General features: G+C 38.6%; 1 protein-coding gene across 2 annotated transcripts in view; it reads right to left on the bottom strand.

The window, feature by feature from the left end:
• Nucleotides 1–24,060, bottom strand: part of Tafa2 (TAFA chemokine like family member 2) — a 418,117-nt gene extending 394,057 nt beyond the window's left edge. For both annotated transcript variants that reach the window (XM_048360550.1, XM_048360545.1), the window contains exon 1: nucleotides 23,647–24,060. The gene's annotated coding sequence lies outside the window, so the exon portion shown is untranslated. The remainder of the gene's footprint in view (nucleotides 1–23,646) is intronic.
• Nucleotides 24,061–25,551: the final 1,491 nt, after the last annotated feature.

The raw sequence follows: 25,551 nt of genomic DNA, 5'->3' as shown, positions 1-25,551 counted from the left end.
AAATATTTTGAAAAATTCTATTCAGAACTGATAATACCCATATAGTAGAAATGAGAAAGGTGTCCCTTAGAAATGAGATTATGGGGGCTGGGAATATGGCCTAGTGGCAAGAGTGCTTGCCTCCTACACATGAAGCTCTTGGTTCGATTCCCCAGCACCACATATATGGAAAACGGCCAGAAGGGGCGCTGTGGCTCAGGTGGTAGAGTTCTAGCCTTGAGCGGGAAGAAGCCAGGGATGGTGCTCAGGCCCTGAGTCCAAGGCCCAGGACTGGCAAAAAAAAAAAAAAAAAGAAAGAAATGAGATTATGGTATGTGCATATCAAAAAACCAAATTAATATTCTAAGACCATTTATATATTTTATAGCTTTCCAAGTTCTTTAAAGGCATTGTAACTGTCCTCTTCTAATTTATCTTGTTGTGCCAGTGATTTATGGAAACCAGAAGAGAAAATTGTGTCCCTCAAAACCCTAGGGCAAGAATTAACAGTACCACTGAGACCAAGCATAATTGATAACCCTTTTAGAAATGCAGAACAAAGGAAACTGTATGTCAGAGCCAAGTATTATGGTCACAATGATAAATAAAAATATTAAATCATGGTGACTCTGCTATTAAATCATTAGCATCACATTGGATGAGTACATAATCTCTAAAGAAATAAAACATCTCCTAGCCATGTGACTTATGTCACAATGCACCTTCTTGTGAAACTTCGCCAAAAGATACAAAGAACACTAGTTTTGAAGCTTTTCTACAAAGCAAACCATGATCCTGAGACAGATAAATCTGCTTTTATGTTCTTCCCATTTTACATTTGCTTATTAACTCCACCAGAGTTACATATGTATTTGTTACATCTCTATAGGATTTACACCTAAACCTATAAACATCACCTACAATATTAGTCTTACCAGAATGCAGCCACTTTGGCTGTTTATCTATTTCTATGGCTCTAGCTAAGAATATTTGGTATCCACAATTTTAAAAACAATATTTAACTTTAATTGTACTCTAAGACTGCTGTGGTATTTCTTGATTGACCCATAATTTAAACAAATGGTTTATAATCTATTATCATTCAATGTTTCATTTTGTTATGAATCACAATTGCTGTTCTTTCATCAGAGGTGGTCCTGGGGGGGGGGGGTGGTAAGGGCAACGGAGTCACGATGCAGACCCCGGAGATAGGTTTCAATGGACACGTCTACTTTACTGAAGAAGCACAGCAGCCTGTATACATTTCTTAACTAATTATAACACCCTACTCACCCTAGCAACCCAATGTAACTTATTACCTTAAAGGTTAAGTTGTTTACCAGGTTCTTTGGCTCAGTTCTCAAGAATGAGAAAGGTGTGGTGGTATCTGACCTGGTGGGGCTCGTGACCTCGGGCAAACAACACAGTGCTCTGCATGGTCTTAGGCTCACATTGTGCTGTCATGCCATGTCCCTTAGGGCAGCAGCATACACTCTAAGGCCAGGCTTGCCTCCCACACACAATATTTTTTTTCTACCATCCCTGGGGATTGAACTCAGGGCCTAGGTGCTGTCCCTGAGCCTCCTTGGGCTCAAGGCTAGCACTCTGCCACTTGAGCCACAGAGCCACTTGTGGCTTTTTCTGGGTAGTTTATTGGCAGTAAGAGTCTCACAGACTTTCCTACCCAGGCTTGCTTCAAACTATGATCTTCAGATCTCAACCTTTTGAGTATCTAGCTAGCTAGGATTACAGGTATGAGCCATTGGCACCAGGCTGACTTAAAATATTTAAAGTGCCACGTGGTCTCTCTAATAAAATTTTTATCATTATTGTTATTAATATATGAATCATTTTATTGTTTCTGTATTAATCCTATCTCTCTAACAAAAGATGTCTCATACAGAAAATATATAATATTTGAAGAAACAAAGAAGAAATTCTCTATACACCACGTTCTGAACTTCATGGTATTGAAATTTTATAGTACAGAAGAATTCCAGTTTTGAAAACATAGGCCTCACAATTTGACAGTATTAAATCTACCACACTTTCATCTCAGACTTCTCAGGCTCCATAACTGTGAGGAGTAAATTTCTACTGTTTATAAACAATCCAGCTTATGGTAGCTTGTTATAGCAACCCAACATATTAAGATAGTATGAGATACTGAGAAAAGGTATTCTCCAGCAAGTGAACCTTTTTACAGAATGTTTTAAAAGACAGCTTTTTTTTCACTTTGATGTATTGCATACAGGTAATACTAGCATCATAGAAGAGTTTATGTATACATATATGTATATATATACATATATATTCTGCAATACTAAAAATTTGAACAAAAGCCCACATCTAACATATTTTAAAATTCATGAGGATTAGTGAAATAGTCTGAATGTTGTCTCTATATTACCCACTGAAACAAATTATCACAAAACATTGTCCATTGTTAATAAAGAACAAAGTATAGATCCTGTACTGAAAACCATTCTTCAAAAATGAATACATTCAGACAAATTTAATATTCTTCTTTTAAAAATTCATATGTTTAGGCAATGGAATCATATGCTTTTCTCTCTCCTCTATTTCCCTCCCTTGCTTTCCTCTTTTCCTGCTTCCTTCATTCCTAATAATTGCCTAGATTTAATGTCAGTTCAAATAAAACAAGAACTAAATAAAATCCACTGGATGAATTTTTTAATTTGCCTATAAGGAAGTTCAAATAAAGGTAATTTAATAATGGGCCCAACTAAAGTTTAAATGCCCCTAAAATAATGCTATCCTGGGAGCTGTCCAGTTGCACTTCCATAAGCACTCCCAATGTTAAAACTTCAGCATTTTCAATTGTAATTAATCTTTGGAAAACCCTATATACCCTAAATCCAACTTTCTCATTTTGAATTAAAAGGCTTTCCCTTTGAATATCTGTTCACTGATACAATACTATCTGTTTCCCAAATATTTGAAGGTAACTTTTAACATTGACCCTATTTTAAAATACATATGCACATGTGGGCGCGCACACACACACACATACACACACTATTATCAACTCTTCTCTACTTGAATACAAACTTCAAGAGAGTAAAGACATTCTCCATTTTACTTAATAAACTTACACAGATAGATGATCTATAAGCAATGATTGAATCAAAGAGTATATTGATAAGCAAGGTTATAAACTATAGAATAAAATATTGAATGAAATTTTAATAATTCTTTCTTTGTTGCTTTTTTTAAATTGGATCAATGTATATGCATTCTAAGTAAGGTAAGAAAGCAGAATAGATTGGGTATCCTCTCAAGCTCTTTTCCATCTTTTTCAATGAAAAGGTGATGATTTTATGTAGTACAAATACCCCATTGGGAAGTTTGGGGACCAGGGTTTGAGAACCAAGTCTACCAATACTTCTGTAACCCTTCAATAGTCTGGCTACTTTCTGCCTCTTGAAATCTCAATTAAATAATAAAGATTTGAATTTTATAAAGGCTTTTTTGGTTTAAAAATTATAAGATTGTGAAAATTCACATGTAAATATAATAAAATGTATAATACATGATAGGTCTACTCATTGTTCTGATTATAGCCTCAACACTTCACATGTTTCTTTTGTCTAAAGTGATTGCATATTGCTAATTAGCACCATTTATATTTCAATTTGCCATCTTCTCAGGCAGTTGAAATGAAACTGTCCTATCATCTTCATCAAAGTGGCTTTTCAAATGAAATTATGCTGTTGTATGATGTGATTCCGAATCTCATCTTTCACATAGGGCCTCTGAGCTACAGCTAGAAATTTCTTCTATGATTTAAAATTGTAGACTACAATTTATAGGGTACTTATTAATAACTAAGACAAGTTATCTCCAACATCTGTTTGATTCTATACACAATATTTCCAAGTCAGATCAAGAAAGTGAATTGAGTATGCAAAGTACATATGATACATACATGCTAAAATTTTTCAGAGAAACTTGAATAATGCCTCTAATTTTTAAAAGTGAGGAGATTCAATATGTTCCCATCTTTTACAACATCTATCTCCAAAGACATTCAAAAAGAAACTACAATATAGAATCTAAAACATTACTCCTTCTTTGATGTTTACAATGTATTAAAAACATCCATAACCTTCAAGAATATAAACCTACTTACCCATATTGCATACAATGTCTGTTGCCTGTATTATCATATTATTAGGAAAATCCATTTACATATATATTTTCTGCTTTACTCTGCCATTTGTTACAAATAAAATTAATTTTAAAAAGATTTGCTCAGAAAAGGATTGCCTGAATTATTCCAATATAATTAATGTTTTCATGAGGCTTTGTCATTAATCTGAAAATTAGAAAACTTCGTTGTTCAATACCCACCAAGCATTTAGCATCTAATTAGTCTTATATTGATGTTCTATAAATGCAACCAACTTCTGCAACTAGAGCTGCTGAGTAGGCTGTTCTCAGCCTACCCCTAAGATGCCCATTGCTTACACACCAAAGAACTTAAGAGACATTTCTGTAAGATAAATGGGATAGAACATTTCAACTTAGATTTAAATTCCCAGGAAAAGAAAAACCACACCGACTTCTATTTGATTATGAGTTGGGCTTTTCTTTTTCAATTCAAAGGAATAAATGTTTGATTATATAACATCAGCTATTCAAATTTCCTTGAATGTTAGTTCTTTTTATTTCATTATTTAAGAGCTTACAACTTTTCATCAAATAAAATGGAGGAAAACCCATAGAAAGCAATTATGGGAAATCTGAGACTTAAAGAATGCTTTGGATATTTCAGTATTATTTAAATGAATGATACAATTCTAAACTGTGTGTGTGTGTGTGAGTGAGTGAGTGTGTGTGTGTGTGTGTGTGTGTGTGTGTGTCTTTCCTTAGGCTTGAATCCACAGCCTGGGTACTGCCCCTGAGATTTTTTGCTCAAAGCTATCTATCACTCTACTCCATGAACCATGGCTCTACTTCCAGATTTTTGGGCATTTAATTGCAGATAAAGGTTTCACAGACTTTCCTGTCAGGACTGGCTTCAAACCACCCCCAGATCTCAGCCTAAATAGTTAGGATTACAGAGATGAGCCAGCACATTACAATTCTAAACTTTGTATTTTTAAAGGTCTTCTATGGGATTTTCAGACCTAGATAACTTGGACTAAGAAATTTCTCTAACTAGAATTCTGCTAAGAAGACTAATCCACTTTTCAGAGAATAATTGATATGCAAGTTTGTGTGGTTAAAAACTCAGTTCTGAAAACAAGGTATCTAATTCATGATTCAAGTATGATTCTTACATATTGTGTGTGGCCTTGTTCAAACCACTGAGTTATATAAAACGGGGATATAATAAGCCCTTTCCTCTGGAGTTACCATGTGGACCTAGAGCCTGGCTCAGTGTAACTGCTCATATTTAAAACATTGAAGAGCTTCTGTGTGGCAAAGGGTATACCTAGCAAAATAAATAGAAAGCCCACACAAAGAAACACATGAGGAAATGCTCAACATCCCTGCTAGTAAAGGAAATGCAAATAAAAACAACCCTGAGATACCACCTCACCCCAGTTAGAATGGCCTATACTCTGACCTCAGGAAACAACAAATGCTGGAGGGGGTGTGGGGAAAGAGGAACCCTTCTCCATTGTTGGTGGGAGTGCAAATTAGTACAACCACTTTGGAGAACAGTATGGAGGTTTCTCAAAAAGCTCAATATAGACCTACCCTATGACCCAGCCATACCATTCCTAGGCATCTATCCTAAACAGCAAACCCCAAGATATCAAAAAGACATTTGTACTTCCGTGTTTATCGTGGCACAATTCACAATAGCCAAAATATGGAAACAACCCAGATGCCCCTCCACAGACGAAAGGATCCAAAAAATATGGTACTTATACACAAGGAATACTACATAGCGATTAGGAATGGTGAAATACTGTTATTCGCAGGGAAATGGTCAGAACTCGAACAAATAATGTTGAGCAAGACAAGCCTAGAACACAGAAAACCAAGGGGCATGATCTCCCTGATATATGACTGTTAACAAAGGGAGATGGAGAGACAGTAGAGACAAAGTCTGTGAAACCAAAAACTGCTTGTCAAATAGTATTCCCCACAGGATTGGGGCAGCGACCCAACAGTATGTAATAAAACCAAACAATTACTCAACATATAAAGGTCAAAAATTGACCTCTCAGGGGAATACAATAGCTCAAAAGCTATGTATGTACGTTCATATAAGACTACTGTCGAGGGCTGGGGATATGGCCTAGTGGCAAGAGTGCTTGCCTCGTATACATGAGGCCCTGGGTTCAATTCCCCAGCACCACATATACAGAAAATGGCCAGAAGGGGCGCTGTGGCTCAAGTGGCAGAGCCTTGAGCAAAAAGAAGCCAGCGACAGTGCTCAGGCCCTGAGCCCAGGTCCCAGGACGGGCCAAAAAAAAACAACAAAAAAAAAGGATTGTGTTGGGCTGGGAATATGGCCTAGTGGCAAGAGTGCTTGCCTCCTACACATGAAGCTCTCAGTTCGATTTCCCCAGCACCACATATATGGAAAACGGCCAGAAGGGGCACTGTGGCTCAGGTGGCAGAGTGCTAGCCTTGAGCGGGAAGAAGCCAGGGATGGTGCTCAGGCCCTGAGTCCAAGGCAGAGGACTGGCCAAAAAAAAAAAAAGAAAAGACTACTGTCAACATTACATTTAAACCCTAGGCGAACTTTCTTGGGCGTGGCCACGTGGCTACTGTATATGTTCTTGATACATTGTATATTGTATATATGTCTACCTGATCTAGAGAAGAGATAGAAACATAGGGCGTAAGATATCACAAGAAATGTACACACTGCCCTACTATGTAACTGTACCCTTTTTGCACAACACCTTGTCAAAAAATTTGTGTTCAATTAATAAATAAATAAATAAGAAATAGAAAGCCCACAGAATGGGAGAAAATCTTTACTAGCTATGTATCAGACAAGGGCCTCATATTTAAAATATACTTAGAACTCAAAAAATTAAAGCCCCAAAAAATAAACTCTCAAGCACTCAACAACCCAATCAATAAATGAGCTAAAGACTTAAAGCAGGCTTTTCAAAGGAAGAAAGAGTGGCCAATAGACACATGAAGAAGTGTTCAATAAATCTGACCATAAAAGATAAGCAAACCACTGGGCTGGGAATGTGGCTTAGTGGTAGAGTGCTTGCCTAGCATGCATGAAGCCCTAGGTTCAATTCCTCAGTGTCACATAAACAGAAAAAGCTGGAAGTGGTGCATGGCTCTAGTGGTCAAGTGCTAGCCTTCAGCAAAAGAAGCTCAGGGACAGTCCCCAAGCCCTGAGTTCAAGCCCCAGAACTGGGAAAAAAGAATATGCAAACCAAAATAACATTTAGATTCCACCTCACTCCAGTTAGCATAGTCATTATCAGGAAAACTAACAATAACAAGTGCTTCTGGGGATGTGGCCAAAAGGGTACTCTATTACACTGTTGGAGAGAATGTAAACTTGTTCAATCACTCTGTAAAGCAGTATGGAGCTTCCTTATAAGTTTAAATATAGAGGTTCCCCATGACCCAGCAATTTAATTCCTGGGCCTTTATCCAATGGACCACAAACCAGGCCACATTAAAGCCGCCAACACAACCATGTTCATTGCAGTATTGTTTATCATATCCAAGATATGGAATCAACCCAAATGTCCCTCCATGGATCAAGAAAATGTGGTATGTATTCACAGCAGAATTCTACTCATCTGTCAGAAAGAACAATATTACACCATTCATAAGGAAATGGAAAGACTTAGAAAAAAGTATGTTAAACAAATAAACCAGAGTCAACGAAACATAGACTGCATGATTTCCCTCATTTGTGTTAACTAGAATATGCCTATAATCTACAAATGAACACACTGAAATATACACACATACACACCCTGGGGCATGATAAATTATATAGGACTCTAGACATTCACATACTGAGGCCAAAGAAGGATATGCATGGGAGTGGTTGAAAAAGACCCAATAGCTATGTGCATATGATCATATAAAATGATATTCTATACAATGAACTCCAAGAAAATGAAACACAAGACATTTTTAGTTACCATTGTTGCAGTTTTTGTTTTGTTTTTCTTTTGTCTTGTTTGTATTTGGGAGGATAAGAGACAGCACAGAAAAGGTGGAACAAGGGTAAACAAAAAAAACTGTGGTACTCACCAGACATTATGTGGAAAATGAACTGTACATCTTGAGGATAGGGATGTGAGGGGAAAACCCAGAAAGAGCAACAGAAAGGGAGACATGGTTCAAAAATAATTGTATTCATTACCTGATTCATGTAACTGTAGCCCCTCTGTATATCAGCTCTACAATAACAATAAAAAAGTACTGTTTATAGCTCTCCATTGGGAGGGGGAAAAAACACAGGAAATCCTTTACTCTCTCACAGTGTGGCTATACATGACAGCCATGCACTGCTCTCAATACCTAATGATATTCAAAGGGCTGAGCATGGGTCACTTGTGTCTGTAATCAAGAGGCTAGATCTAAACTGTAACCTCTCTGTAATTCAGTTTGATAATAAATATATATATATACATATATATAAAACAAAAAAGAAGCTAGATCTGAGAATCCTAGTTCAAAATCTGTGAGACTCTCATCTCCAGTTAACCAACAAACAGCCAGAAGCAGACCAGTATCTCAAATGGTAGAGTACCAATCTTGAGTCTTGAGTGAAAAAGATAAGAGCACCCAGGTTCTGACTTCAAGCCTCAATAAACAGAGAGAGAGAGAGAGAGAGAGAGAGAGAGAGAGAGAGAGAGAGAGAGAACTGGGAACTGAGCTTTTCTCTGATGACTCTCTCTTTGTGCTGTCATCCACTTCTATAGGAAGCAGCTCATTGTCACAAAAGTGGACACTGGGTTTTAAGGCCAGGTCAGTAAAGGCTGAGTAGAAACTCAAGAAGATAACAATAGAAAAAAGTTCTCTCTTTCTTCGGATGATTTTTAAAATCAGTGTTCTTTTATTCCCATTACTTTTCCCCAAGGCTCTCTTCTTGGTATTTTAAAACACTTCCTAGAAGATTTTATCCATTTTGATGATTGCAAACGATGACTTCCAGACTTGCTAAACCATAATTCTGTCCTGAACTCCAGATCAAATTTACACTACTCATTTGCATGTCTTCTTAGCTGTTCCCAAGAAGAAAAACTCAAACTCAAAATGCTTTAAATGAATACAATTACCTTCATCAGGGTAGAATAGAGTAGCTTTGAAGATCTTACTCTCTACCTGTCACCTTCGTCAGCATTCATTCTTCTTTTCTCACCCATCCCCATACATTCAATCTCCAAAATTTCTCTGTCTCCTGCCTATTCCTTCTTTTCTTCCTTTCTTCTACCTCTTATTTTCACATTTTTGTTGATTATCATCAGAATAACTGTAGTAACTCTCTAGCTGAACTCCTCGGCTATGTATTCTAACCTCCACCATAGCGACTGTTCTCAGCATTCTCACCAAAGGGGCCTTTCCAAATATCAGAAGAAGGTGGGCCTTCAGAAGGACCACAGTAAGGTCTCTAAAAGCCTGGCAGAAATATTTGTTTGTACAGTTATTGTTTATACATTTAAATAATAGCTTTATGGCCACTAAAATAAACATAAATGACCTAAGCAAAGAAACATATTTTCTTTGATATTACACAAACAGATACTACCAAGAGCTATCAAAGGTCTGAAATTTTTTTTCACCTTACTTGAAAATTCACAAATTTGTCAGTCATATTACAGAAATGCTGACAAAAGAAAACGAGACTCCTGGGTTACAGACAAAGGACATTGTGCATGCACAAAAGTGTTTTGTAAATAATGCAGTACAAATATAGTTATTCTTCCTGCCTCTGGAAATACATTGCTATTCCTTAGAGAAAGGAAAGGAAAATAAGCAACAGTTTGCAACAGAAAAATTAAGGATCAATTATTAAAATATTTACTAAATTCTGTATTAAACATTAGTTTTGGTGGTATAAAGGGAAGAATAAGTTCACATTTATTGACCTCAAGAATTTCAGACTAGCATGCCTAACTACATCGGAGGCAGAGATTAAAGTACTGCAGTTTGAGGCCAGCCTGAGGATGTAAAGAGTGAGACTTCATCTCATCAAATGACTAGGTTTAGTGACATGCACTTGACATGCTAGAGGCAAAGGGAAGTTCAAATAGGACTTCAGTTCAAGCCAGCTAAGACATAAAGCAAGATATTATCTTGAAAATAATCAAGGCAAAGGGGGACTGACAGAATGATTCAAGCGTAATGTGTGAGCTTAGTAAACACAAAATCCTGAGTTTAAACCCCAATATTCCCTTAAACAAAACCTGACCTGATTAACATTAAGGCAGAAAAACTGAATAGATATTTCTTGGGAAAAAATAGACAATTGGCTAATCGAGATGTAAATAAATGCTCAGGATCATTTATTTTCTGGGCTGAAACCAGTGCTATCATTTTACTCCACTTGGAGGAAAAATGTTGACAATGATGTGGAGAAAAAGGAACCTTATACTCTATGGGTGGATATGTAAATTATTTCAGCCACTGTGTAAAACAATATGGAAGTTACTCAAAAAATTAAAACTAGAACTACTATATGATCCAGCAATCCCATACTGGGTTCATCTCCAAAGGAAATGAGTTCATTATGTTGGAGTGACATCTGTTCTACCCCATTCATTGCCACAGCAGCATTCACAGAGGCCAAGACCTCAACCAAAGCATGCATCTGTGAATAAATGGAGTTTTAGGATGTGGTATGTGTATACCCTGCACTATTATTCTTTTTTATAGATGAAGTTCTGTCATTTGCAATAACATGAATGAACTTGGAGATTCACACAAAGTAAAGTTAAAGCATGGAAAGACAAATACAGCATGGTTTCACCAAAAAGGTAAGTCTTACAAAGTTGATTGACAGAAACAGAGTAAAATAGTGGTCAACAGGAACTGGGAATGGTCAGGCAAACAGTAGTGAGAGAATGATCAAGAGGGACAATGCTATAGATAGTAGAAGAATAAATTCTAAAGCATTACACAGTAGAGTTAGTATACTTAACAATAAATTGCTATTTGTTTCAAAATAGCTAAAACAGGACTTTAAATGTTCTTGCCAAAAAAACATAATAAATATTTAAGATGAGTACGCTAATTATTCTGATGACCTTTATATAATGTATACATATAGCAAAATATCACATAATACCCCATAAATGTGCACAACTTTATGAATTAATTTAAAATTTTAACATAATAAAAGCTTTGAATTAAAAACATGAAATCATCCCATCTAAATAAATGGGGAGAATTGTTTAAGCTAGAACAGCAAGGACCCATGGAATAGTACCAAAGATCTAGCATAGATAAATAAAGAGTGGAAGGAAGGAAAGAATGCAGTCATAAAATTCAATGCATATCCTATAAAAGTGAGAAAATTGAGAGAAGGGAGTAGAGTTAGGAGGGAGGGAAAAATGATGAAAAGGGTAGCATTGATTAAGATGCATTACATTTATAAACTTCTTTGCTGAATGCCAACCCCTTTGTACAGCTACCTAAAGATAAAAATATACTTTAAAAAAAAAGATCTACTATATTTGCCATCAGAGTCTTTAAATAAGAGGAGGGAGCAATTGATCTCGAAAGAAAATTATAAAATACTGATTGGTAGGAGCTAGATAAGAGGAATGTATATTTCAAAATAGCTAAAATGATTTTCAATATTCTCCACACAAAAAAAATTATGTTAGAGATACTAGATATGGTAAGTGTCCTGATTTGATCATTATACAACATACACATCATAATGTGCTCCATAAACACATGCAAAATAATGTCAATTAAAATTATTTTAAAAATTAATTTTGCAATGTATAGAGGAGGTAGATAGAAAGGTAGAAAGCAAGAAATGTGAAAGATTGGTAATATGAAATCACATGGTCATCACTGATTTATAGAGACTGAAAAATCTATGAAATCATTTAGATTCTATCTTCATGTTTGTCAGAGAGAACATAGATGGTAAAAACATTTGTTAATTCTATCAAGTTTGACAATTATCTGGTCAAAAGTATATCTGACTTTTAGTTTAGTAAAAGTCATTAGTCATTTACTAAAAGTCAACCATTACTTCTGACTTTTAGTTTAGTAAAAGACACTGATAAAAAGTTATTTGACCTAGGTAGTGTTTTCTAGATCAAAAGGGAAATTTGTCCAGGCAATATGCATTTTTCTCTCCTCTTTGGTCTTATATCAGTTGTCACTTTGCCTCTGTTTCCAATGAATTTGTTCTTTGTCTAACTTCCTACCTCCTTGAAGGTCAATTTTTTTCTTTTATAAAAAAAAATGATAGTTAGAACATGATAGCTCTGACCTCTATTTTTTTCTCTGTCTTTCCCTCCATCGGGCTCTCCTCCTCATATTTCTCCCTCATCGTATCTTATCCTACAGACACTAGCCCTGTCACCTTGTCCATCCCTGGTTGCCAGTTACTCAGTCTGCTTTTTCACTCTCTGTTCATTCCTGTCTGCCACCCCATCTGCCCAAAGAACCCCAAGCAGATTTCACAAAACCTAAAGTGAAATATTAGCCATGAACCCTGAAGTCCACTTAACCACTGGATGTAATGAAGTGCGAGGAACAGAAAATAGACAAAAAAAAACTGTCACTCCTTCAACCTCCTATGAACATAACACAGATTCTGCTCCAAGATAAAATTCACTAATGTACAGTAAACTTGATTTTATTCCTACTTATTGATTTTAAAAATCTTTCTAAATTTTTCATCAATATCATATTGGAATTGTTACCAAAGAAAAATTGAAACATATTTTTCAATAACTTCTATGATATCCTGTAATCAATAATCTCAGATTTTACTTATACATGTTTAAATGCTCTTAAACAATATAGCAAAAAAATGGGTTAATTAAAGACTGTCTTTAAAATCATTGAAATCCCCAAAAATATGTTTTATACTCAAAGTAAATACATCATGTTAAGGATTTTAAGTTTTAAATTATATAAGAATGCTAATACATAGTTCTAATGTAAACCTTTAGCACAAAGCAAACATCTTCCACTAAATACTGTTATAGTGCAATCAATTAATTTTTGTATGTTAAAGAATTAACACACGAGTTTTCTCAATAATCAAATATAGTTAAATAGTTTAAATTTTGTGAAATTTTCTATGATAGTAAGTATTTAGAAGCTTTATTTAACCCAGAAGGAGTAAATCAGTAAACATTTGAATGAATACTGCCTTTACTAACTGGCATCTGGAATTATACTAGCACAAACTTTCCATATCACTGAAGCCACGAACAATGGTATCACAGTCAGTAGTGCTACTGAAGTTTTGTTTTTATCTATTTAAAGAAAATCTGGTGCATAATAGATTATAAAAATGCTAATTATGTAGATAAGAATAAATGGATTTAAGTTCCCTAATGAATAATGAGTCAAGTTACTGACAAGAGCAATCAAAATATATTCCATATGTGATTAACAACACTTAAATTTGACATTGACAGATGTTATTTAATTTATACAAGAGCAGAATCACAACATATGTAATCTCTAAGTCCCCAGGTTACAATAAATTATGGAAAGAATGGAAACTTCAGTCAGCTTGATTATTTATCTTCCTCTTTGACCTTTTGCCTACAATATATACACTTTTAAATTCAGCTTTGTGATGGAAAGCATAGTCGATACAAATGCATCACACACCCCGTTAAACTAAATGAAATTTTGTCACAGTGTACTTCCTCACACGTTGCATGAGCATACAAAAATACACCCTATAAGTGAGTAGCAATTGATCACTTTCGCATAACATTCCTAGTGCCTGACAGTATGCTAAGTTGTAAGAATCAACAGAAATAAGACTATAAGCTCCATGAGTTCATAGATTCAGTAAATTAATCCACATCATCACTCAGCTATAAGCAGGACTATTCTAGATACTAAAAACCTTCATACACTTATAAGAAAGGAGTGGAGTAATGTTTAATATGAATATCACAAGCTATTTTAATCACCTAACTTAAGACAAAAGAAATTGTTTCACTCCCACAGTCTGGCATGTCCAAATCTAATCTGTGTTTATAATTAATATATCACCACAGTAAACATAGAACTGTCCATACCATTGATACAACAGATGACAAAATATTCTTTCTAGTGAACTAAGCTTATGACATGACAACCAGCTCCTCATCACAGAATACAGTCATACATCTTAAGCATTGATACTTTTCTGACATAAAAAAAAAAACTGGTTTAGGAACCAAAATGCTACTAATGTATGAATATAAAAACTTTAAACACTCTAAATCATAATGTATTAGGTTTCCCATCCAAAAGAAACAACTTTGGGAATTTCCTTAAGATTAACAGATCAAAATAAAAACTGTTTAAGACTTCAGGTTGAAAGCCCAATAAACACACAAAGAAACATTTCACCTTTTCTAAGTCCATCCTCCCAACCTACCCAGAATGCCACTCAAGTAGAACAAAATCTGATCATTGTAGCCAAAACTCTGACATTGAAGCTTTAAAAGTTAACAGTTCGGGGGCTGGAGATATGGCCTAGTGGCAAGAGAGCTTGCCTCCTATACATGAGGCCCTGGGTTCAATTCCCCAGCACCACATATACAGAAAACGGCCAGAAGTGGCGCTGTGGCTCAAGTGGCAGAGTGCTTGCCTTGAGCAAAAGGAAGCCAGGGACAGTGCTCAGGCCCTGAGTCCAAGGCCCAGGACTGGCCAAAAAAAAAAAAAAAAAGTTAACAGTTCACTCTTGAAATTCCAAAAAATTAAATAAATTTTGGAGCCAAAAGTATTTTGTAGGCTAGAAAATGTCTCTTGGCAATATAATACTTTAGATATGAAATAAATAAACGTACTGCTTCAAACTGGAGAAAAGTAAACCAAACTTGAATTGCAATGTGAACAACAGATAACTTCTGGCTTAGGTTTTGGGGGGAAATATGTTCTCTAAGTAAAAAGCTAGCAAATGAACAGAAATCTAGAAATTCTGTACTCAGATGAAAGAGTTTCAGAAAAGTGTTGAGTCAGTGTCCAGGTTAAGCCTGCTTACTACAGGGGGAAAAAAGTCTATCAAAGAGGTAAGAGTTGGAGCCCTCCTATCTGTCTGAATATGTGAAATAATAGTGATAAAAATGCTATGACTTAAATTTTTCTCCATGAAATTGGCTTCACCTTGGAGCATCTTCAAAAGGCAGAATTGCAGGCCCAATTCTAAAACCTACATTTCAGCAAGATCCCCCAAGTGATGTGTGTATACTCATAAATGTTTGAAAGGCACAGCTCTGCACAAGAGTGCTTTATGAAACTACAGAGCCCATTCCAAATATTGGGCATACATTTCAACTTCTGCTTTCCAAGTACAACTCGTAACACTTGGAGCATGGCACCAGTTTCAAAGTGAGCTCAGTGTCCACTATAGACAATGAGTCATCAGAAGAAATGAAATGAAAAGCAGGGGTCATATTGAGCCATTCGTCTTTTTCATTGACTCTTCCAGCTAAGTCCATCACGCTGAACTACCTCAGCTCCAGATGTACATCAGCTGCAGGATGATGGCTAGAAATGGAAGAAGGGCCAGCAGACAGCTCTCAGTCACTAGCTCACCACATATACCGTTCTCTCATCAGTGGCACATTTATGGTCTTACCCTGGATATGGCCCACAGATATGTTGACCTAAGAGGATTTTTAATTTGAATTCATTGCCCTCATTTGAAAATTTGGAACTTTGACACATTTAAGTTCTGTCCTTCAAATCAAAGAATCTGGCAACACTAGGCCCACATTCCATCAAGACAACCATATGTGAGTGCCAAGGCTCAGCTGTCTCAATTAGATGTTGGCCAGAATCTCCACCACTCCCTGTGGTGTCTCCAATGCTATGGTCTGTCTGTGGCCATTTGTCATCTCTACTCTGTCTGCTTCACTTACTCACCCTCCCTGCCCAACTCCTGAAAACATTTGAACCTGCACCTCCTTAAAGAGGTACTAGGTTTTATTGTGCCCCTGATCTAAACTCACTCCATGCCTGTCTGTGTGTATATGTATATGTGTGAGTATACATGGAGAGTGAGACAGAAAATGATGTTCCAGGCCAGCCCAGGCCAAAAGCTCACATGACTACATCTCAACTAATAAAAAACTGGCCACAAGAGCATATGCCTGTCATCCCAGCTATGTGGGAAGTGTCAGTAAGATCATGGTCTAGGCAAGCCCAAGTGTAAATGTGATCCCGTATTCACAAACTAACAAAACTAAAAGGGGCTTTGGGTATGGCTCAAATGGTGGAAAGCCTGCCTGGCAAGCACAGGTATCTGCGTTCAAACACTAATATTATCAAATAAACAGGAAGGAAGAAAAGGAAGGGAGGGAGGGAGGGAGGAGTCTTGGTATTCCAGCCTAAAACTATGAAAAGTAAATGTCTGTTTACAGCCTAGCACCAGTTATTCATTTCTGAAATCCTAGCTACTCATGAAGCAGAGATATGAAGAATGCAGTTCAAAGCCAGCCTAGGCAGTAAAGTTCTTGAAACTATCTCCAATTAACCATCAAAAAAAAAAAAAAAGCCAGAATTGGGCTGTGGCTCAAATGGTAGAGTGCTAGCCTTGAGATAAATAAATAAATAAACAACTCAGAGGTAGAGCCCAAACAACAACACAACAACCCTACAACAACAACAAAAATAAAATGTTTGTTTATAAGCCCTCTACTCTATGTTATTTCTGCAGTAGTAAAACTAACAGTGCCAAATAAACACGTGTTGGATACATGAATAAAGTTTCCTAAGGATTGTAAAATTTTTTAAATCCATACACAGATTCTTGAATGAGTACATTTAATGGTCATAAAATATATGAAAATTATCTATTTTCTGGTGTGGCTATACCGGGGCTGACCAAATCAAACCATTTAATTTCAGTGACTATGAAAACTAGCAAGTACAGTCCCCTAACAAATCTAAGGACCATGGCCTATTGCAGCTGGTTTTTACAAGGAAACAACATTGTGCCAACAAAGCAGTGTAACTAAGCTGAATTATAAAATTTAGTCTGATTCAGTTTGATATTCCCTACTCCTTACTCATCACCATCATCATCATCATCATCATTCAATCTTTTGAAGTCAGAGATCTTTAACAGTTTATCTATTCAATGAAAACTTTTATGGGGCATTTCACTATATGCTAGATGTCTGTTGGCTTTAGAAAACTAACAGATAAGCTCCTTAAGGCAAAAGCGTATCATGCAACATCACTGTACCTCAATATCATGATGGGTAGTAAATCTGAACATATTAAAAAAAAAAAAACACATTCTCAATTGTCTCAAAAACCCTATTAAAGAAGTATGTTGCTGAGAAACTGAGGCCCACCAAAATAATGGGATTCGCTGTAGTTCCAGGGCTATTTGTTGAGAGAGCTATATAAACAATCTCCAGAACTCTTGTCACTACTCCACAATGTGGGTTTTTTTTTATAAGTCATTTTCAAAACTTACATGCTAACCTGGGCTGGGGATATAGCCTAGTGGCAAGAGTGCCTGCCTCGGATACACGAGGCCCTAGGTTCGATTCCCCAGCACCACATATACAGAAAACTGCCAGAAGCGGCGCTGTGGCTCAAGTGGCAGAGTGCTAGCCTTGAGCAGGAAGAAGCCAGGGACAGTGCTCAGGCCCTGATTCCAAGGCCCAGGACTGGCCAAAAAAAAAAAAAAAAAAAACTTACATGCTAACCTAACTAGAAAGCTAATGGAGTTTGACCACTCAGTAATGTCAGGGTTAAAATATATGCTCAAATAACAAAGTCTACATTTCAACCCATAATTTGGACACATATTTATTAATACTTTATCACTCTAAAAGGGATTTGTGCATTGTATTTATAAACTGAGATATTGAATTGAAACCCCTTTCAAAGATGGTTTTTTAATTATATGAATAAAAAAGTAGTGTAAAAATAAAAGGGGGTCATAATAATGGCAGGTAGTTGTTTTATCAGGAAACTACTATCATGTAACATTTCAAGAACTAAAATTGAAAACAAAATGCGTAGGTTAAAAATTTTACTTGAACTGAAAAGCTTCCCCAAATGGAGCCTCTGTTTTATGAAGTATGAGGACTCCATGCCCTCTGTCTTTCCTGTTGGCTTTGGGAACACTGCTCTGGAAAGGAGACGATCTATTTTCTATCTTCTTGTACAACAAAAAAGAGTACTAAAGTTAAAGTTATTTTACTCAATTCACCTTCCTGAAGAAAACTACAAACAAAACCACATCTAGAATACTGCTAATATGTCTACTACATATTTACTATCTTGAATATTTAGATGGATCCTTACTGGGATCTCCAGGAAGGATTTGGTAAAAACAAAAGAAAATGCAAATTTTAGAAAAATCTGAATTTGTATATATAGGTACTAATTTCAAATGATAGGTTATCTTTTGCTTCAGAACAAATATGTCTTGTCTCCTCATAGCCCAAACCCCTCTGATTGGAAACTTAAATTCCAAGGACAAACATACATTTCCAAAAATTTTCTGTCTAGTATCTACTAAAGATATTTTCATAGACTTGTTTATATTGAGCTACCTAATCCACATAAGAAAGGCAACGTGTTCTGTATTATTAAGCTCAACAGAAAGCTCCATAGGTAGCTATAGGAGGCCATAGGCAATTAACACTGCAAATTGGAAGGCTTAGAGTCTTTGCATGACCTTTAAAGGGCAACACAGTGGCCCATCCACATGCATGCAATTATACAGTGACTAGTTCATTGCAGAAACAAAAACATGAAAATATAAAAATATTTAGTAAAAACAAACCTGGCATTCATCAAAAGCTACTTTGAACTCTCTGGGCTTCATGTGGGGGGTTAGCATAAGGAGACTAGACAGCAAAAAAGACTTGTTTGGCTTGTTGTGTCCATTTTGTCAAAGTATTAAATCCCACCTGTCATTGTAATAGCTACAACACATTATCACATTATTAAATCTCATTGTAAGGACTTTCCAAAATCTACTGCATAAAAGAAACAATATATATTTAAGTGAATGACTGTTTTGTGATTCCTAGAAGAAAGGGAAATGTACCTTTGCTAACTGGCCATTCAGGGGAAATCATAAAACAATTATAGCCACTATGGAGTAATTTAGAAGACTGGAGGAAGTGAGTAACAGTGAATGAGCACATATGCTCTCAGTCCTTAGTAATATCCCAAGCCATATATGGACCACTGTGAACCAAATGAAATATTCTCCTTATAGTTTATATATTCATTTTTCATCTGATTTTCAAGCAAATAAGAAGTCTTATCATTTCAATGACAATAGAAGTCAGTTGTCTAATTAAGCCAGATTTACAGATTGCAGCCACTAGCCTATCATTACAGCACCTGACAAAATCATGTACACATTGGAGCTAAGCGAATTTTGAAAACCTAGCATAAACAGGAAAATTTGCAGACACTATTTGCCAACCAGAATAGTAAGCTCCAAAGCAATATGTGGCTTGTGTTTTGATGGTGGAATATATTCAGTATTGTAAACGTACTGTAACTCCCACTTGTACTATCAATAAACACATCTCAAAATGTCCCTACAAACAGAGCAAAGTTCTTATTTCCATTTATGCATTTGTAGCCTAACCAGTGAAAATATCTCAGAAAGAAAACTGAGGGGAGGGAACTCAATGTCTGTAACAGTGGCTCAAAGAGTAAAACTCAATTATAAATGACCTTGTTACACCGGATTCAGTTATGATGTAGGTCAAATCACATAAAATAATGGAAAACTATCTCCCTAAAAACATACTCTTTCTAAACTGCCACCTTTAAGACAAAATTAATACTTTACATGGGTCCCATTAAAAGCATTCATGTGGGAGCATATACAGGCATAGATATAGAGATTATATAAATATTTCAGAGAAAAGTATTTAAATTCTACTCTCTTCACATTCTAGTAAGTCTAATCTTTCCCCTCAAAAGTTGCGTAAGAAGAAGACAAAGTTATTAGTTTCATTAGTTCATTGGTAAAGACAAGTGAGTCACTACATTGAATGAATATAATCAGCCCTTTGGAACATTACCCAAGAAGTCAGTGGCCAGTGATAACTAAAACACTGAAATTAACTGGCAGGTTTCCATATTTCAGGCCTATCTGTCACTCATTTCTGACTATGCTCCAAACCTCTAGTGAAAATGTTTTCTGAAAAGACTCATGGTGAGTCACTGTAAAATGACTCCCTTTCTAATGAAAGAATTAATAGTTCGATATGCACCAAGCAGCTCACAATACAAGTAACCAAAGAATTTTCAAATAAGACAGCAAATGCATCATATTACATAGCATTACCAAATCAATGACTCCAAAGTAAGTTAAATCATATGAAATACTGTACAAGTGTGTAAGCCTGACATGAGGTTGGTTCAGCTGATTTGGCCTTCATAATTTAGCAGCAGCCCATATTAATGCTTTTCCTCTCTTTGTTTGGATGAAGCTCTGCTAATAACAGATTGATGAATTGTGTTCCAAAATGGTAGGCATAGAGCAAAGGGGACTATATTGAATGCACATTTTACTTCAGCTTATGAGTTTTCAACAAGAAAACAAAACTGCAGTGCATGGTAAAGTTCCTTATTTTTTTACTTGAATTTTCCATGAACAAAACAGCTGCAGAGTAATGTGATTTAATGAGGCATCCCTAATAAAATACTGCAGAATTAAAGCAGGGGCTCTGAACTGTTTGCACTCTGGTTGCTTCATCTCCTCAAATATGGTAAAAATAACTACTGCCACTTTGGATCATGGGACATACATTACAGAACCATCAGTAAATGTCCATCAGTTTTCAGTTAACAGCTGAACTTAGGAACAATCTGACACACTTTTTTTTTTGGAGGCCAAGATAAGAAATGTCTGGGAAATACTAGAGTTATACAGCTTGTCTTTCCTGTACAGGGTAACTCATAAGATGTAATCCGTGATAAATCAACCTGTACATTTCAATATAGGAAAACACAGTGTGAGATGAGCATCAAAATACTATATTGAAAATATTTGGTTCAGCACTATGAAATTCTTCTGATAGAACAAAACAATTTCTCTAAAATTCTTCTCTCAACCCTTAAGTTTCATCATTATATAAATTTTTAAAAGGGGAAAAAATGGCCATGTCTAAAAACAGATCTTTTTACAGCCATGTCATCACATTTTATAACTTGGTGGTTAGTAAATACTATAATGCAGTCTCTAAGCAATACATATCCATTTGACACAGATCCATGAGCAGTTCAAAGAATCTTTATTCTCCCATCTGTCATTGTTAAGTAGCTAATATTTTCCCAATTCAAAACCACATACACTCAGAAACCTTAGGTTTCTCCTCTAGCTTAACTTGGAGCCTTAGATAGGTATTTGCTCTCATGTCAAGGGATTTGACTCTCTCTTAAGAATTCATAGCACTATATATAAATGTGAGACCCAGCATCCTAAAATACTAAATGATTTTCAAGGCAAGCAATGAATCAAATTTTAATCTCTAAAAACATCTACTTTGAAGAAAAACACACTAAAACAGTGTTTAGCTCTTGAAAAGACTCCTTATGCTTAACTGTTCAATGGACAGTGATAATGTTCACAAAGTCTTATAGATGCAAATAATACAGCCCACTTGCTTTCATTGAAAATTAGGAAATGAAAATAAAAGAAGTTTCAGTGTGGTTTTGTTGACCCTTAAAGGGTTACTGGTGGCTTTAAAAATTAGGATTTTGAAAATGTCAAGATCCAATCAACTAACTCAGGGTGAGATCCAGAACAAAATAAAGTAGGGAAAAGAGACAAGCATTTTGATCTTTCTTTTAAAATATAAGATGCTAAGTGTCAATTTTGAAACTGTGAATGATTCACCGGTGTAAGAATACTTGTGCAAATATGGAAAGAGCACTGTAAATACAAATAACACTAAAGCTGATTGTTAAAAGTATTTTTAATCTTCTTTGTAACTCATTTCAGCATAGAACTTTATGTGGAAATCTTAATCACTCGTTTTTCTTAACTTACATCGTCTAGTAGAGCAGTGTTAGAGTGTTAATTAGTAACAGTCTGAATGTTGATGTCTAGAACAATCTAGTAGGGAAGACAGGAACCAGATAATTACCATCCAGTTAATACTCCTTGAAATTCACCCTGTCTCACTGCAGGACCCACCCAACAGTGAGTTTTTGGGGGTACACAGAGTAAAAGAAAGGTTTGGGGATACAGTAAGGTTTTTTTCTCCACTGAAGGTTTTGTAAAATCCAAGAGCTTTCACACTCACAAAATGAAGGTGTTTTCTTTTCTGTCTTATTGCCACAAGCCACACTCATCCAGCACAAGGTGAGGAGAGGCCAGCTGCTGTAGTAACTACACATTTGATTCCAAATGCTCCAGGCGATTGTTTAACACTCCGTGGGGAAGTGAAATACTGAATAGGAAAGCAGCCTCTACCCAAGGGCTCTTAGGGAGCCCAGCGTTGTCCTTTTCAAGTAGAGACTAGATAGTTCCACCTGCAGTTTCTAAGAGAAATAGGGCAATGGCTCTCAAACTTTGCCTTGTAAAAGCAGTTCCTGGCAATCCCACGTCCCTGGCTGATCAGTAAATAACAGTAACCTTAAGAAAATAGCTCCTGGTAGAACATCCTGCCTTTGAGAAGAGGGAAGGAACCACAAAGCAACTGGGCAGAACAATCGTGTACTATTGGCAAGATTCTAGAGATACATATCTAGAAAGAAATGAAAAAGCATTTATTCTGAACGGAAGGTTGTGCTTTTTCTGCGCTCTAGTAAAAAAAAAAAAAATCTTTCCCTGCTGCTCTCTTGTAGTAGCCTTTTAAAAAGCTTGGGTCCATTCAGGAATAAAGTATCTGCTCAGGTTTAAAAAAAAAAAAAAAAACAATCTTCAGTTAGGTGAGGTTCGGTAACTTACCAGCCTGATTCTTCATAATCATGGTTAAAGCTGGAAATAGCCATAGCCTCCCTAAAACGCCCACCCCACTGCAAGCAGACCTGGGAATTAACTAATCAGAAGTGGACAGAAAAGTAGGGATTTCAGAAAGGCGACCTGACACAATCCATTGATCATCGATTCTCTCTTGAGCGCGCCCCCCTCCCAACACACACACACCCTCAACTCCTAATTGGGACTCCAAAATGGTTACTGTCCAGGATGAGCGAAGGAGTGAATTAAACCCCAGTTCAGTCCTCAACCGGGCCGCTCGCTGCGAGAGGACAGGGGATAGTCGCCTTCCCTCTCCACTCTGTGCCCACTACTTGGCCCTACCCTCGCCACCTGCCAAGGAGAGACCCAGCGGCCAGGCTAGTCCCTGCCCTCACCTTTTGCCTCTCGGAGCGAAGCCCCCCCGCCCCCGGCCAGTTGTCCCAGATCCAGGGGAAGGTAGAGGACAGCCCAGGTGCCCACCGGGTGCTTCCGAGCCCGCGGTGTTCGGGTAGGCACTGGGGTCCCCGGAGTGGGCCAGGGATAGAGCTCTGGGTCCGGAGAATGTGATGGCAGGCGGGGCTCGCACCTACCTGCAGTCCGGCTCCCCGGTGGCGGCAACACCTAACGATGTCCCTGCAGTTTCCTCGGGCCGGCGCCAGCCTTATCGCTCTCGCATCGCTCCCAAGATGCCATCCAGGGGCATAGGGACGCCAAGTCGGGTGGTGTGCGCTGGTGGAGGGCGTGTGAGTGTAGCCCCGGGCGTGCGTGTGCTTTCTGAGTCTGTGTGTGCGCTCGCGTGTGTGTGCGTGTGCTCTCCTCCGATGGCACTGAGGGTCCAGCAATCTCTTCACATCCAACCCCTGGAAAGCAAGTAGCCTGCGGGAGGCTGATCTCTTTTTCACGCTCTTTCTCTCTGTCTCTCTCTCTCTCTCTCTCTCCCACTCGGTTCCACAGTGTCAAAGTAATCAGAAGATTTGTTTACAGGGGTGAGGGGTGGAGGGTCCAGGCGGAGTCCCGCAGCCCTCGGCGGCGCCCGCCCGCCGGCCCGCCCGCTCGGCAGCCGGCCGATGGTCCTCGCGGGAGGCGCGCGCTGCGCTGCGCTGCGCTCAGCTCCGAATGGAGGCCGCGGCCGGCGCTCACCGCTCGCCTTCCATCGCCGAGGCGTGTGCTCCGATCGCCGCCCAGTCCACACTTTTCCTCTCGTCGTCTCTGGCTTTCACACCCGCGCGCGCTCACACATCCTTGTTTCGCTCGCTCGCGCTCTCTCTCTCTCTCGCTCTCTCTTCTCTCTCTCCCTTCCCCCTCTCTCCCCCTCTCTCCACCTTCTCTACCCCCTCTCTCTCTCTTTCTCTCACCCCCCCCCGCCCTCCCTCTGCTTGTGGGAGGGAAAGACAATTGGATAGACTGATTCACCTTCAGCCAGGCAGCCTCCGCCACGGACTGCTAGGGTTCCCGGGTTCTACCGGATCGTGGGGCTCCGGCGTGGAAGATGAGTTCAACCAAGGTTCCCCCACCCCACTCCACCCCAAAAAATTAAACACGCCGTCTGGGTCCCCACGGGGTCGGTGTCCCCGCGGCGCCCGCAGTTGGCCCGCCGAGGTCCCCGCTGGTCCCCTCGCCCAGACTTTGTACCGCCCGCCGTCAACTCCAGTCCACTTAGCAACTCCCGGCCAGCTGCGTTCCCTCCATCCCGCCGGCCATCGCTGCGGGCGGCGCGGCGCGCGGTCCACCCGCGGCCCCTCTAGGCATCGTGGGCTGGGAGGAAGGGAAAACCCGCCACTGTCCCCTCCGCCGACACCCTCCGGTCACCTGCGCGCCGGCACCGTCACCACCACGAATACGGGAGGGCAGGTGTCGCCCGTGTCCCCTTCGCTAAAGACGGGAGGTGGAGGAAAGAAGGGAGCCGGGGAGGTGGCCCAGGAGACGAATCCAGATCGTCAGAGGAAAAAGAAGGAAGCGAGAGGCGATCGCAGCCAGCCTCCTCTCCGAGGGCCACCCCCGGACGCTGCACTTGGTCAAAAATTCACTAGTGGCAATCTTTAGAAAGTCACCAGAAAAGGCAGAGCCCCGAGCTCCACCCCCAAGACCCCTACTCCACCGAGTCTGCCTGTCCCACTACACAGTGTAGAGGTATGGCGGGGAGAGGCGCGGTCCTGACACCCCCAGGTTGACTTAAGCAGTAAAATGCGGTGGCAGGACCGCCCGGCGGGGCCTCCCTCCGCCTTCCTTCCAACAACCAGTTCTCTAGGTAGCCAGCCGCAGCTGTGTGTGCCAGCCCAGCCGGTCCCGCAGACAGTAAAAGATGAGGCGGGGATCCGTATAAACGTTGGACTGTGTCTCCCTCTAGAGGCAAAACCGGATTAAGACGCTTTGCTGAGAGTAACTAGGAATCCACACCAGGAAAAAAAAAAAAAAAAAAAAGTGGCGGGAGGGAAAGAGGGGAAGGAGGGGTGGGGGGAAGGAGGGAGGGGGAAATAGAAGGAGGGAGGGGGAAA

This window comes from Perognathus longimembris, chromosome 1, assembly GCF_023159225.1.
Source record: "Perognathus longimembris pacificus isolate PPM17 chromosome 1, ASM2315922v1, whole genome shotgun sequence".
NCBI classification, from domain to species: domain Eukaryota; kingdom Metazoa; phylum Chordata; class Mammalia; order Rodentia; family Heteromyidae; genus Perognathus; species Perognathus longimembris.
This window is presented reverse-complemented; position numbering and strand designations above follow the sequence as displayed.